We start from the raw sequence: 12,381 nt of genomic DNA on the forward strand, positions 1-12,381 counted from the left end.
GCTGGCCGAAATCCCAGCTCTTCTCCTCCTTCTTGCTTTCGATTTTTGGGGTAAAAGATACACAAGGAAAGTGTTGGCTTTTCTTTGGGAATACAAGTTAGCTACATAGTTTTCCTTCTTGTTTCTTGACATATTTCGAAATGCTTAAGATTTTCAGTAGGAAAGGTTCGAATTTTCCATATTTTTCAGCATGATGATATGTCATTTTCGAAAACTGATGTATGCTTTGAGTTTAAAAGATTACATGGTGATTGTGATTGGAAAGTTGAAGAGTATTGATTGCATATGTTGATTTTCGAAAATTCCAAAAGTTTTATGCCTAAAATTTCAAATTTATATGGTGGAAGGGCTGTAATTGATGTGAGTTTAAACTATTTTAATGATTTGCATTGAGCATGATTGAATGTTTATGAGTTTATTTCATTTCGAAGCATGATCGAGTAAATTTTGAATTGTGGTGTTGAAGTGCATTTGAGGGCTGCCAAGGTGTTTGTGATAAGTCCTAAGAGAGTGTTTTTGGTGTGTTTGGTGGTTTGGATGGGTGGTAGAGGCAAGGATATATGATTGGAGGTGTTTTCACAAGGTATTTGTGTGTTTGAGTGTGTTGGCTTTGAACAGGGCAGTTGGGTTTCGGGGCAGGGCAGGTTCTGGGCGAGACCTGGGCAGGTCATGGGCTGGTCCTAGGTTTAGTTCATGATGTTTTGGTCGCGTAGGTATAAAATGGGCTCGTATCGGATAAGTATTCAATAAGTTATGAATTTTTGAAGTTAAGGTGTCGGTGCAGAAATTTTGAGGCAAACTGGGCTGTCCGGTTTTGGTTTTTGGTCTTTTTGCTTAGGCTTTCAAATGAAGTTGACACATGGTCATATGGTTAGTTTGGAGTATTTGGAAAGTGTCAGTTTGAGCGGGGTCGCATTTGGTTAAGGGGTGATAGAGTTAAGAGATTTTTGGTGCGATAGCTCTGGTTGTTGCCTAGAATGTGAGATGAAGAGTTAAGGAATGGGTTTACACTTAGGGGCAGCCCCTCACTCACCCATTACCCATATTTTGTGTTGAGCATTCATTCATGAAAAGGCATACACCTGTTTACTTTAAAAGGCTTGGCCTTGGGTCAAGCAAGAAGTTATAAAGAAAGGCATTCTTTTTAATTGCAAGCTAAATATTTTGAGACGAAGTCAAAGAAAGAAAGGAAAAATATTTTTATGAGCAAGGTGATTTGATTGTGACGAGACAGGGTATTGTGGGGTGGGGGATTCCTTACTCCGTTGCCAAATACATGGGTAGAACGAGACTGGGAGACATCCCGGGATCCCTACCAAACTAGACGGGTAGAGTGAGATCCGAAGAAATCTCGGGATCCCTACCAGATGGAGGAAAATGAAAGAAAAAGGGGTAAGTCGCGTCAGGACAAATCTTGACGTCTTGCCGGCATAGTGCACTGCAGCCATTGATCGATCAAAACAAAGGGTCACAATTCAAGGAGATAAGTTTAATTTTAAAGTTGAAATTTCAGATTCAAAACTGCTTTGACTCGTCTTATTTTATTTAGTTTATAGCAAAAAGCATGATGAATAGTTAAGAAAGGAAAGGTTAAAAGATTCATTGCGTGAGTTCATTGTTGGAGATTGTTATGTTCCTCATGCATCATGTACATGTTTAGTTAAACTTTCAAAAGTATAGTATGTACCGTATTTTGAGTATGACTGCCTGTATTTTTAATCCTTGTTATTATACTGCTTATGCTTGTTGAGTCATTAGACTCACTACGCTTACTTGTTTGCCAGGTGAGGATGAGATCGTAGGGACCGAGGGGCATGACCTTTGAGACGAGGCACTCCGGTGGTACAAGGCCCTACGACCGTTGCTATTTTCATGTTTTCGCACTAAGTTATGATTGTAATAAAGAGGTTTAAACATGTGTACTTTTGATGATAGCCAGGATGTGTTTTTCCTGTGCTTGGAGTTTTACTTTTTATGATTCGAAGTTTGTTATCGCTATTTTCTTTACAACCGTGTGGGGTTGTTTTACTTCGGAGTTATGGTTATCTTTTATCGCATTTATGGCATTTTTGTTTTTTTTACATGTGGTTTGAGACAGGGTGGCTTGTCTATTTACAAACAAGTCTTGGCATATTTTTTTTAAAAAAAATTTGTACTTTATTTTATTATTTAATTGAGTATAGAGTATAGGGTCGTTTCACAATTTCTCACCGAGGAAGACGATGAACAGTACTCGCGCAGGTCCCGTCTGTACTTTCTCAGTTTCCCGGTGATCCAACCGTCCTATCCTCGATTTCTTTATACCCTTGATCTTAGCTACAACTTGACCGTTCGGATCTTTGATCCGAGATCTGGTGAATGGACGGAAAAATAAAAAACGTGGACTGCTACAATAAATTCAAAAATTGGGGAAAAAATCGGGAGAAAATATTTGATCTGTGTAGTGTGTTTCGGTGTGTGTTTTGCGAACTATAGAAAATCAATAATTTTTTGATCCGCACTAATTTATTTGATATCCCACTGGTAAAATAAGTCTTTATTCTGATCTGTTTTTCTGGTACACACCCCACATTTATTAACACCGTTTTCTAAAATTATTGGCTTTGACTAGTCAATTAAACTTATAATTTCTCAAATAAATTATTAAATCAAACTTAGACCATGACCAGTCAACTTGGTCAAACATTTTTCTAAATTAAAGTATCTGGCATAAATAATTATTTTTAATTCTATTATCTCAATAATTATCTCAAAAATTCCAATATTACTAGATATCTAAAAATAGTCAACACTACAACAAAAAAGGTGAAAGACAACACGTAAAAGACAACACTTTTTGTAAAAAGTGTTGTTATTTTTTAACAGACAACGCTTTTAACTAAAAGCGTTGTCTGTGAGCGTTTTTTTAATTATATACGACAACGCTTTTTGAAAAGTATTGTCGTTAAGCGTTTTTTTATTATATACGACAACAGTTTTTAAAAAGCGTTGTCTATGACCGTCTTTTTTACAATATACAACAACACTTTTATTAAAAAGCTTTGTGTATTTTATAATTTATTAAAAATATATTAATATTCTCCTACCACAACCCTAGACCATTTTCCCGTAACATCTAATTCCACCAAAATCCTCCTCCCGTGCCTCCACCGTCTCCATTGTTGCTTCTTCATGAAATTGTCGCCTCCCCTACATCTCCGTCTCCCCCAACAACCTCACCGAATCTCGTCCCCCTCCGTGCTGCGACGACATTTTCATTGTTTTTTCCTTCAGCTCCGCCGAATGCCTCTGTTATTTCCTCCTCCGACCTGGGATTCTTGGATTTCCGCTCAATTCCTCGAAGCTCATGACTCTAACTTCTGTATGTCCAGCTAAGCATCACGATTCCGAGGCTAATTTCTTCTGGAGAAGTTCTGATTTTAGTTTTTACGTTAAATTCCTCATTTTTTGTTTATTTCGTACTTCTGGGCTCTTTTATTCTGCAGAAACGGTTGTCTTGCCTCCTCTTCAGGCAATAACAGGTCGTTAAAAGTGAAATGTGGGTGGCGGTGTCGGAGAATGAGTGATGAACTTCGGAGGATTCAACTAAACCAACCTATGAACCAGAGAATTAACTAAACCAACCTCAACCCCATGGCTACTAAAACCATGAAAAGCTTAATTTTATCACCAAAATCCTTCTCCTCCATCTCTCCCTCGTCTCCTTCGCGATTCGAGTTCTCGCCATCTCGCCCGAGCTTCCACAAATCAGTCATGGAGCAGACTCTGGATATGGCGGACCCTTTCATCACCAAATGGAACACTGAGGAACCATTACTGATCTCCATTCTCTGTTCCACGGGAGCAGAAGAGAGGCCAAAGATTTCCTCAGATGCGTCACCAATCTGCATCGGGCCATGCAGTTCTTGAACATGGAGAATTCCAGCTCCGAGAAGCTAATCCGCGCGCAGAATTTGATGCAAGTTGCTATGATGAGGCTGCATAAGGAGTTCTACCAGATTTTATCCAAGAACAGGGCGTATCTCGACCCGGAATCTGTCTCCGCTCGATATTCTCCCCGCAGCTCGATGACTTTCAGCTCATCCGATTTCGAACAAGAGGAGGAGGAGGACGATGAGATCAGAGATGGGCTGTTGTCTTATGTCGCAGGTTTGGCGATGGAGGATTTGAGATTGATAGCGGAGTGCATGATTTCATCTGGCTACGTCAGGGAATGCATGAAAATATACAAAATCATTCGGCAATCTGTTGTTGATGAAGGAATTTACAGGGTCGGAGTGGAGAAACTGAGCCCTTCGCAGAATCATAGAATGGATTGGGAAGCTCTGGAGCTAAGGGTCAATCATTGGCTGAACCAACTTATGGCCAGTGATGTGCTGTTGCGGTTTTGAGAGGATGACTGATGTGTTATGCATTCTATGGCCAGTTTTACTGTTGCGGCTCAACTTTGTTACCGTGGATTTGTGAGTTTTCAATTTACTTGTTTTGTTAAATTGTATGTCTTCTTGGTTTTTGGCGCATTATCATTCTTTGGTGTCTGCGTATCTACATAAGTTATTGAACCCGTATTTGATACAATACAATGTTAGTAATTTTCTAGATCAACCTATGTGTGAACTTTCAGGGAAATTGATCGTGTAACATGTTTGACCCGTCTATTTTGAAAGGACTATGATTGACTTTCCTCTGTTCTAGGTGGGTTTTTGACATGACTTTTTGTGATTGTTCTATTTTCACATGATTGAAAGATTGTCAGTACATTCTTATACATGACTGCACGAAATCGCTAGAAATTTTATGCACGCTTCATTTTTCTGCTACCATAGGTTGTCATTTGTCAAGCTTTGGCACATGCGGTAGAACATAGAAAATTTTTCCCCATATTGTATTGAAAACTTCTTGGGCTTGATATTTTTGTGTGAAATTTCTCGAGAAACATAATCACCTTTGTTTTGTGTTCATTCATTAAAAAACAGTAGTTATATGAATTCTGATCAAGCAAACAAATGCTGAAGCATTAATTATTTCACTTTAATCCCTTCATATTTTGTTTATTTAATATTTTGATATTTTTCTGACTTTCAGTCTCTCTGATGTTCAAAAATACTCTTTCACCATTTAATGAGGTATGCGTTTACATGGCTAATGTACTACTGATGATTCAATTTTTGTCTGTCAAATTGCAGAATTATTATGCTTGTAGAAGCAATATGTGCTGGATTTTTCATTAGCGCCTACATAGGTATGTTTGTTATTCGAACTGAGATATGGAATTGAATATTGCATTATCTTAGACAGTGGTTCAAAAATTATAGTAATTTTGATTGGTTAAATTAACTTATTATCCTTGTCCTTTTGTTTCCTTTCTATTTTTATTCATTTTACCTCTTTTGACTGAATTTAGTGTATTGTTGCGCCGATCATATCAGTGCTATTGGATTTCATGATATCAACTTTTGGTAATCTTATCAGTCTAGAATTTGCGTTTTAGTGTGCAGATTAAGTTGACAAAAATGGCATCCTCCTGTTTCAAGATAAAGAGATCTCATTTCTTGAGAAACTGTAGATTACTTTAGCTAGTGATACTTTCTGTTTACAAACCGAGCTTTTAAATCTACTCTCCAAGAATCAAATTCTGAATGTTATTTTAGAGACTGAAGTTTGAAGCTCAGCAAAGTTCATGTTCTTACCATATTTTGGTGGCGGGAGGTTATGTGCATCATTAAAATTCATTGGATTCCGAGCCTGATGTTTTGAACTCACTGTATTCTCCTCTGCAACAGTCAAGTTCTTTAGAAGGATTAAGGTAATTCTTTATGTGACAGTTCCCCTTGAGAGATTGTTGTAGCAAGCTAAAATCAAACTGGATGTCTACCATGTTCTCCTTTGTGAACAAAATGCAAATAGTTTTCGTGATATTTTTTAGAGTCACTCATCTTTGTGGCATCGTAAATGCACTGTGCTTTTTTGGTTTAGAGTTTATCTTTAAGTTGGAGTGTTCTTTTATGCAAATAGACATTTATTATAATCCAAAAATTGAGTTTGCAAATGGCCGCTGCTACATCCAAATTCCAATTCCCGTTCTTTGTAAACATCGAACCCTTATTATCTAATTTCATTTCATCATCCCAAGTAAAGCTCTTAGCATTAATAGGGTATATTTTTAACACGATTATGTTGTTTTTCTTCTTTTATAGATTACCATGTCTCTTATTATTATTGACTATACAAAATGCAGCTCTATTGAAAACAAGACTAGATTTAATGATGGAAAAAAATTATGCTTCTTTTCAGTTAAGTTTAGCTTCGAGAATGATGGATCTGCCACGTCAAAATCATGGAAAGCTGATATGGGTCATGATGTGATTACCAAATCAGAAATATTTTTGTTATGCACCAGGACATTTTTTTAATGTCAAACTAGATGAAATAAGAAAATAATTATGATGTATTGTCCTTTTGGTGGTTTTTTCATTTAATGTTTATCTATGTTTGAGTTGGGGATCCGTGTTTATCTATATATGGTTTGCAGCATTTAATCCAAGAATCAAAGCTATCGGATCAGTTCAAGCTCAGATCCTATGCAAGTTTGATGAAGATGAACAAGAAGGGGTGGATATCGTTTCAACTGAAGTCAAAGAAGAGGTTGCTCCAGCTGAAATTAAGTATGTTTTGTACAAATATTCTTGAGGAACAACTATTTAGGACTGGAGTTTCATGTCATCTATTGTTTCTACCAGATGCAGAATTTAGAAGTCAAGAAGATATCTAACAATAGAGGCACTAGCAGTCAAGAAAATGAAAGGTATCTTATCTATCTCTTGAATGTTGATAATATGTGAAACTACTGAAAAAGTGTCTCTTTTTATTGATCAGCAATCAGTTCCCACCACATTATTTGATAGACCTTTGAGTTATCTTCACAACGCATTTTATGTTTTTGTGCTTGTAAAGCTCCAAGGTTATGTTGGAGAATCGGGCGAAGTATCAAGAACTCTGAAGAAGAAAATGGAGTTCCTGCAAAAGGTGTGTTACGTAATCACCATAGCATTGTCCTAGTTATTGCACCTTCCTCGAACTTTGACCTTTATGCTTTCTTCTGTTCCATCAGTATTCTGTCTCCCAATGCATATATAATGTCTCATTTGGCATGTAGTTTTTGTTATACTACAGCCGTCACAACTTTCTTTGGCTGTGGTACTTTCTATTTAGGACACGTACACTGAACATAATATGATACAAATTTGGACAGAAATTTACGTGTTTTGGTTTTTTATCAGGAAAAGAGAAGGGGCACATGCGGAATTGGCCCCATAGCATTTATTGCCACTTCTCAGTCCCTAACTGGTGTCCCACAGAGCTTGAGCTCTTTTGGTTAATTACCATTCATTTTCTTGACAGCAGAATTCCATGAAAAGTATCATGTAACTTTCTTTTTTTGAATCGCACGACCTTACAAATAAACTAACTGGATTCAGGAAGATTAGATTTTCATGTTAAACTGGTGGTACCTGATGCCGCAGAACGTTCTGCGATATTGAAATATAAGATCCGAAAGAGATTCTTAAAGTGATTTGATGATTGTATGCTAATGTGTTTAGGGTGTTAGCGATATATATACATATACCCCTCTAGAAGGTCCAATAGATATTATATTTTATAACTGTATCAAACCATTTGTTGTCTCCCATATTATTTATCCCTCGACCAATCCCTATCTATCATAATGAAATGTTTCATTAATCATTGAAATATTAATTATCTGAAGTTGAGGCACACACACACACACACGTAGTCTGATTTCTTTTTATGACAATTAAGTACTTAAGCAGCTGGCATGCATTTATCAATCTACTATACAGGCTTTACACGAATGAATTGGAGTTGGAAGTAGCCCATTTTCTGGAAGAAAATGCCCGCCTCAAGAAACAGCAGCAACAGGTATATAATATTGTCATCAAATTAAATTCTTGCATTAGACCCTTTTCATGAAACGTATCTTTTGATCAATATTTTATATTATCGAATTTATTTTTAATAATTTACAGTATGGAGATACAAATTTAAAGATATGAGATTGTTGCGGCTTTTATGAAAGCTCGAGAACATGTGCTGAAGGGAAGAAATCAAAGTTTTTCGAGATTAATGCATAGTTTTTTCCTAGTGTTCATTGATTTAGAATTCGATTATTTGAATGATTTATAATATTGCACGATTGTATATTAAATTTTATTTTACAAATTTTTGAATTTTTAGTGATTTATAATATTGAAAATTTGTGAATTATATTTTTTTTTTGTTTTTTTTTTCGAAAAAAGACAACGCTTTTTCCGCGTTGTCTATGTGGCTGAAAAAGTATTGTTAAAGCCAATGTTGTAAAAAAAATCCGCTCAACGACAACGCTTTTTCCGCGTTGTCATTTTGAGAAAAGACAACGCATAAAAAGCATTGTCGTTGATAAAAAAGACAACGCGGAAAAAGCGTTGTCTTTTTCAAATATCACAACGCTTTTTATGCGTAGTCTTTGCTCAAAACGACAACGTTTTTTCCGCGTTGTCTTTGACCGCGGTCTTTCACAACACTGGCTACGACAACGCTTTTTTCTGACAATAACAACGTGGAAAAAGCGTTGTCGTTTGCCATTTTTCTTGTAGTGCAAACTCATTGACTAATTAACACGTGTATTTTATAGATACACTATGTAACCCAGTTGGCCGCAATAATTATTTTATCCACTAAATAATTATCTTTAATTACCAAATGAAACGACCCTAACTCGTAAAAAAATTTTTAATAAAATATTACATATATTCCCATACATATATGCATCTATACTTAAAAACAGATTTCCATAAAATTTAAGACATAATAAAAAAATTGTTTTCATGTCAAAATTTAAATACTCAAACACATTATAAATCCATGTGTAAGTATTCAATAACGTAAAATGCGGAAAATAGTTTGATACAATTTCATAATCATTGAAACATAAAAGTGCGAAGGTCACGGGTGTGCTAGCTTGCCACGAATGCTCAGAGGTTTTCGCCGCCAGTCGGGACCACAACCTCCTGACTAACATCATACTCACCTGCACACCATTTAGATCTAATGAGCCTAAAAGTTCAGCATGCTCTACCCTTTAATAACAAATACTAAATAATAAAATCGCATGCACACATATCGTATATAAAAATACCTTGGGATTCTAATGCATGCATGATCGTAAAAATCGTATGCATAATACTGTGTTGTAGGCATAATCATAACATAATTACATAACATAAATATGGCATGTCATAATCATAAAATCTTTGTTATGGGTCATATCAGTGAAGTGTAACCTAATTCGATTGATCAATCTAAATCCATCGTATGTGGTGGCAGCCTGTGGGATGTACCCCTAACGCCCTATGCCACTTCACCCAACCTTTGAGGATCCATAGGCTCATAATCATAAGTGGAAAGGTCATCGAGCCCGGTATCCCGACCTCCAGTCCCTTGTTTGTCACAAATCACTTCAAATTCCCAAAAATATTTTCTTTACATGTCCGTTATCTCATCATAAAATATATGCATGAATCATGAACTTAGAAATATCATTTTCTTAAAATTTTGCCCGTAAATATATATTTAATTTATTTTTCATAATAAAAATCATACTTATATCAAAATATACATATACATCTATTAAATATATATTTGCGGACTATTTTGTTTGCCACTGGCTAGTTCGAATTGCTGCCCCTTAACTAAAGCCCATAAACTTAGATTGACTCATTAACATTTATACTGGCCCAAAAATATTTAGACTGGCTCAATCACACTTAAAATGACCCAATCAGACTTAGATTGGCACAATAGTACTTAGTCTAACTTAGAACTTAGTCTAACCAAATAATTAAACACCTTAGGCTCATTAACAAATTTTGCTCAATTATTAAATTAAACCTCCAATAAATATCTTAAGACCAAGAAGCTTGGCTCAATAACTAAATCAATTCATTCAAGCCCAAATAAAATTTTATCCCAAATAAACAACTAAGCCCAATAAATAAATTAAACCCAATAAACATTTTAGACTCAATAACTAAATTAAGCCCAATGAACATCTTAGGCCCAATAACAAAATTGACCCTATGAATAAACTAAACACTTAGACTCTTAAATAAATTACCCGCCCCAAAATAAAATAATCCGGAAACAAACCATAACATATGACCCTAATACACTTTACCCGACCCGGACAACTTACTCGCCCAAGCCCTGCCTGAGCTGCCTGCTAGATAGACCACCCTTACAATCATCCAACTGTTCACCTAGCCGACACTAGTTCAATACATCTTAAACCAACACCCAAAGGGACTTAATCCAACCATCAACCATTGAACAACAACTAACACCTAGCCATGGCAGAAAAATCATCCACAACACATAAAAACGTGAATAATGCATGAGTTAAAATTTGAGCTATCATATCCACATACAAATGCAACAACACAATTTAATAACCAAAACAGTTAATATACTAATCCAAACAGTATGAGCAAGGAATGGTATAACATGCCTTTGCATTTAAAACGCATGAAAAACTTGTACGATTGTGGTTGCGCATATCGAGGCTTGAAAATCTCACAACTTCCAATTCTAGAAGCTCAAATCCCTAAACTATTGATTTCTGCCCCTAAATATCCTCAAATAGCTTCCGATCTACGAAAAATCACACAATGGTCAAAAGTCAACCTTGGTCAACTTTGGTTAAACTTTGACCAAAAATTACCGAAATTTATTGCATTCTCACCGCTTTACGGTTTTGAATCTCGACTCAAAATTTGGATATTCGGATCTGCCACGTCGAACCGGTCAAAAATGGTTAAATTGACGGAGGTCGCCGGAAATTGGGGAAGACGGCGGCGCGGCGGCGATCGGCAATTCAACTCCAAAATTCACGAAATTTGGCAGGATTGTAGAGCTCGACGAAAAGATTCCAACGCACTAGGACACATCCGGATCAGAGCTCTGACGCGCCGTAGATCTGAGAAAAACAGGGCATTTTCGGCGAAGGATTTCGAGCTCCGATTTGCTTGATTCCGACCACAAAAAGATGCAATAAGCTTAGGAAATGTTCTACACAGCATTTAGCATCTACTAACACTTTAAAATCCAACAAAATCGAGCATAAAATCAAGATTTCTCACTGAGTAAGATGATGAACAGTACTCGCGCAGATCCCGTCTGTACATTCTCAGTTTCCCTGTGATCCAACCGTCCGATCGTAGATTTCTTTATACCAATAGATTCGTCTTGATCTTAGCTACAACTGGACCGTTCGGATCTTGTATTGTCGCTCCGATGAATGGCCGGAAAAATAAAAAACGTGGACTACTACAGTAAATTCAAAAATTGGGGAAAAATCGGGAGAAAATCTTTGATCTGTGTAGTGTGTTAAGGTGTGTGTTTTGCGATCTATAGAAAATCAATAATTTTTGATCCGCACTAATTTATTTGATATCCCACTGGTAAAATTAGTCTTTATTCTGATCTTTTTTTCTGGTACACACCCCACATTTATTAACACAATTTTCTGAAATTATTGACTTTGAGTAGTCAATTAGAGTTATAATTTTTCAAATTAATTATTAAGTCAAAATTAGACCATGACCAGTCAACTCGATCAAACATTCTTCTAATATCTGACATAAATAATTATTTTTAATTTCAGTATCTCAATAATTATCTCAAAAATGTCAATATTACCAGATATCTAAAAATAGTCAAACTCATTGACTAATTAACACGTGTATTTTATAAATACACTATGTAACCCAGTTGGCCGCAATAATTATTTTATCCACTAAATAATTATCTTTAATTAACAATTAATTCGGTAAATAAATTTTGGGACGTTACAGTCCCACTCTAGGTTCCAAGTCTATCATCAACTCTACAATATAAATACCCATGCATCATTCAATAAGCTCTAAAAGTTTTAACTAAGCTATTGCATACTCCCAAATAATTTAAGGAGACCATAGCTATACCTGTGTCCGTCGTCAGCCCGCTGATGGGGACTATCCCGCAACTAGGGGCACACCCCTGCTGCAGCTCCACAGCCTTGAGCACGACTCCACTACACGAGCACTGCTCCGCTACTATGTCAGACACTGTCTGACTATGCTAAAATATATATTTCCTACTCCAACTCTAAAATAAGAGTACCCAAAGCCCTAAAATAGAACCACGTGGGCGAAGGAGAGGAATTCAGAATTCGCACAAATGAGGAGCTCGGGCCCCATATTTATAGAACACGATCGGACCGTTCGATCGTGACTTCGGAGCGTCTGATCTGCTTCAGGCCGTCCGATCGCCTAATCGGATCGTCCG

Source organism: Henckelia pumila, chromosome 3 (genome assembly GCF_033568475.1).
Source record: "Henckelia pumila isolate YLH828 chromosome 3, ASM3356847v2, whole genome shotgun sequence".
NCBI classification, from domain to species: Eukaryota; Viridiplantae; Streptophyta; class Magnoliopsida; order Lamiales; family Gesneriaceae; genus Henckelia; species Henckelia pumila.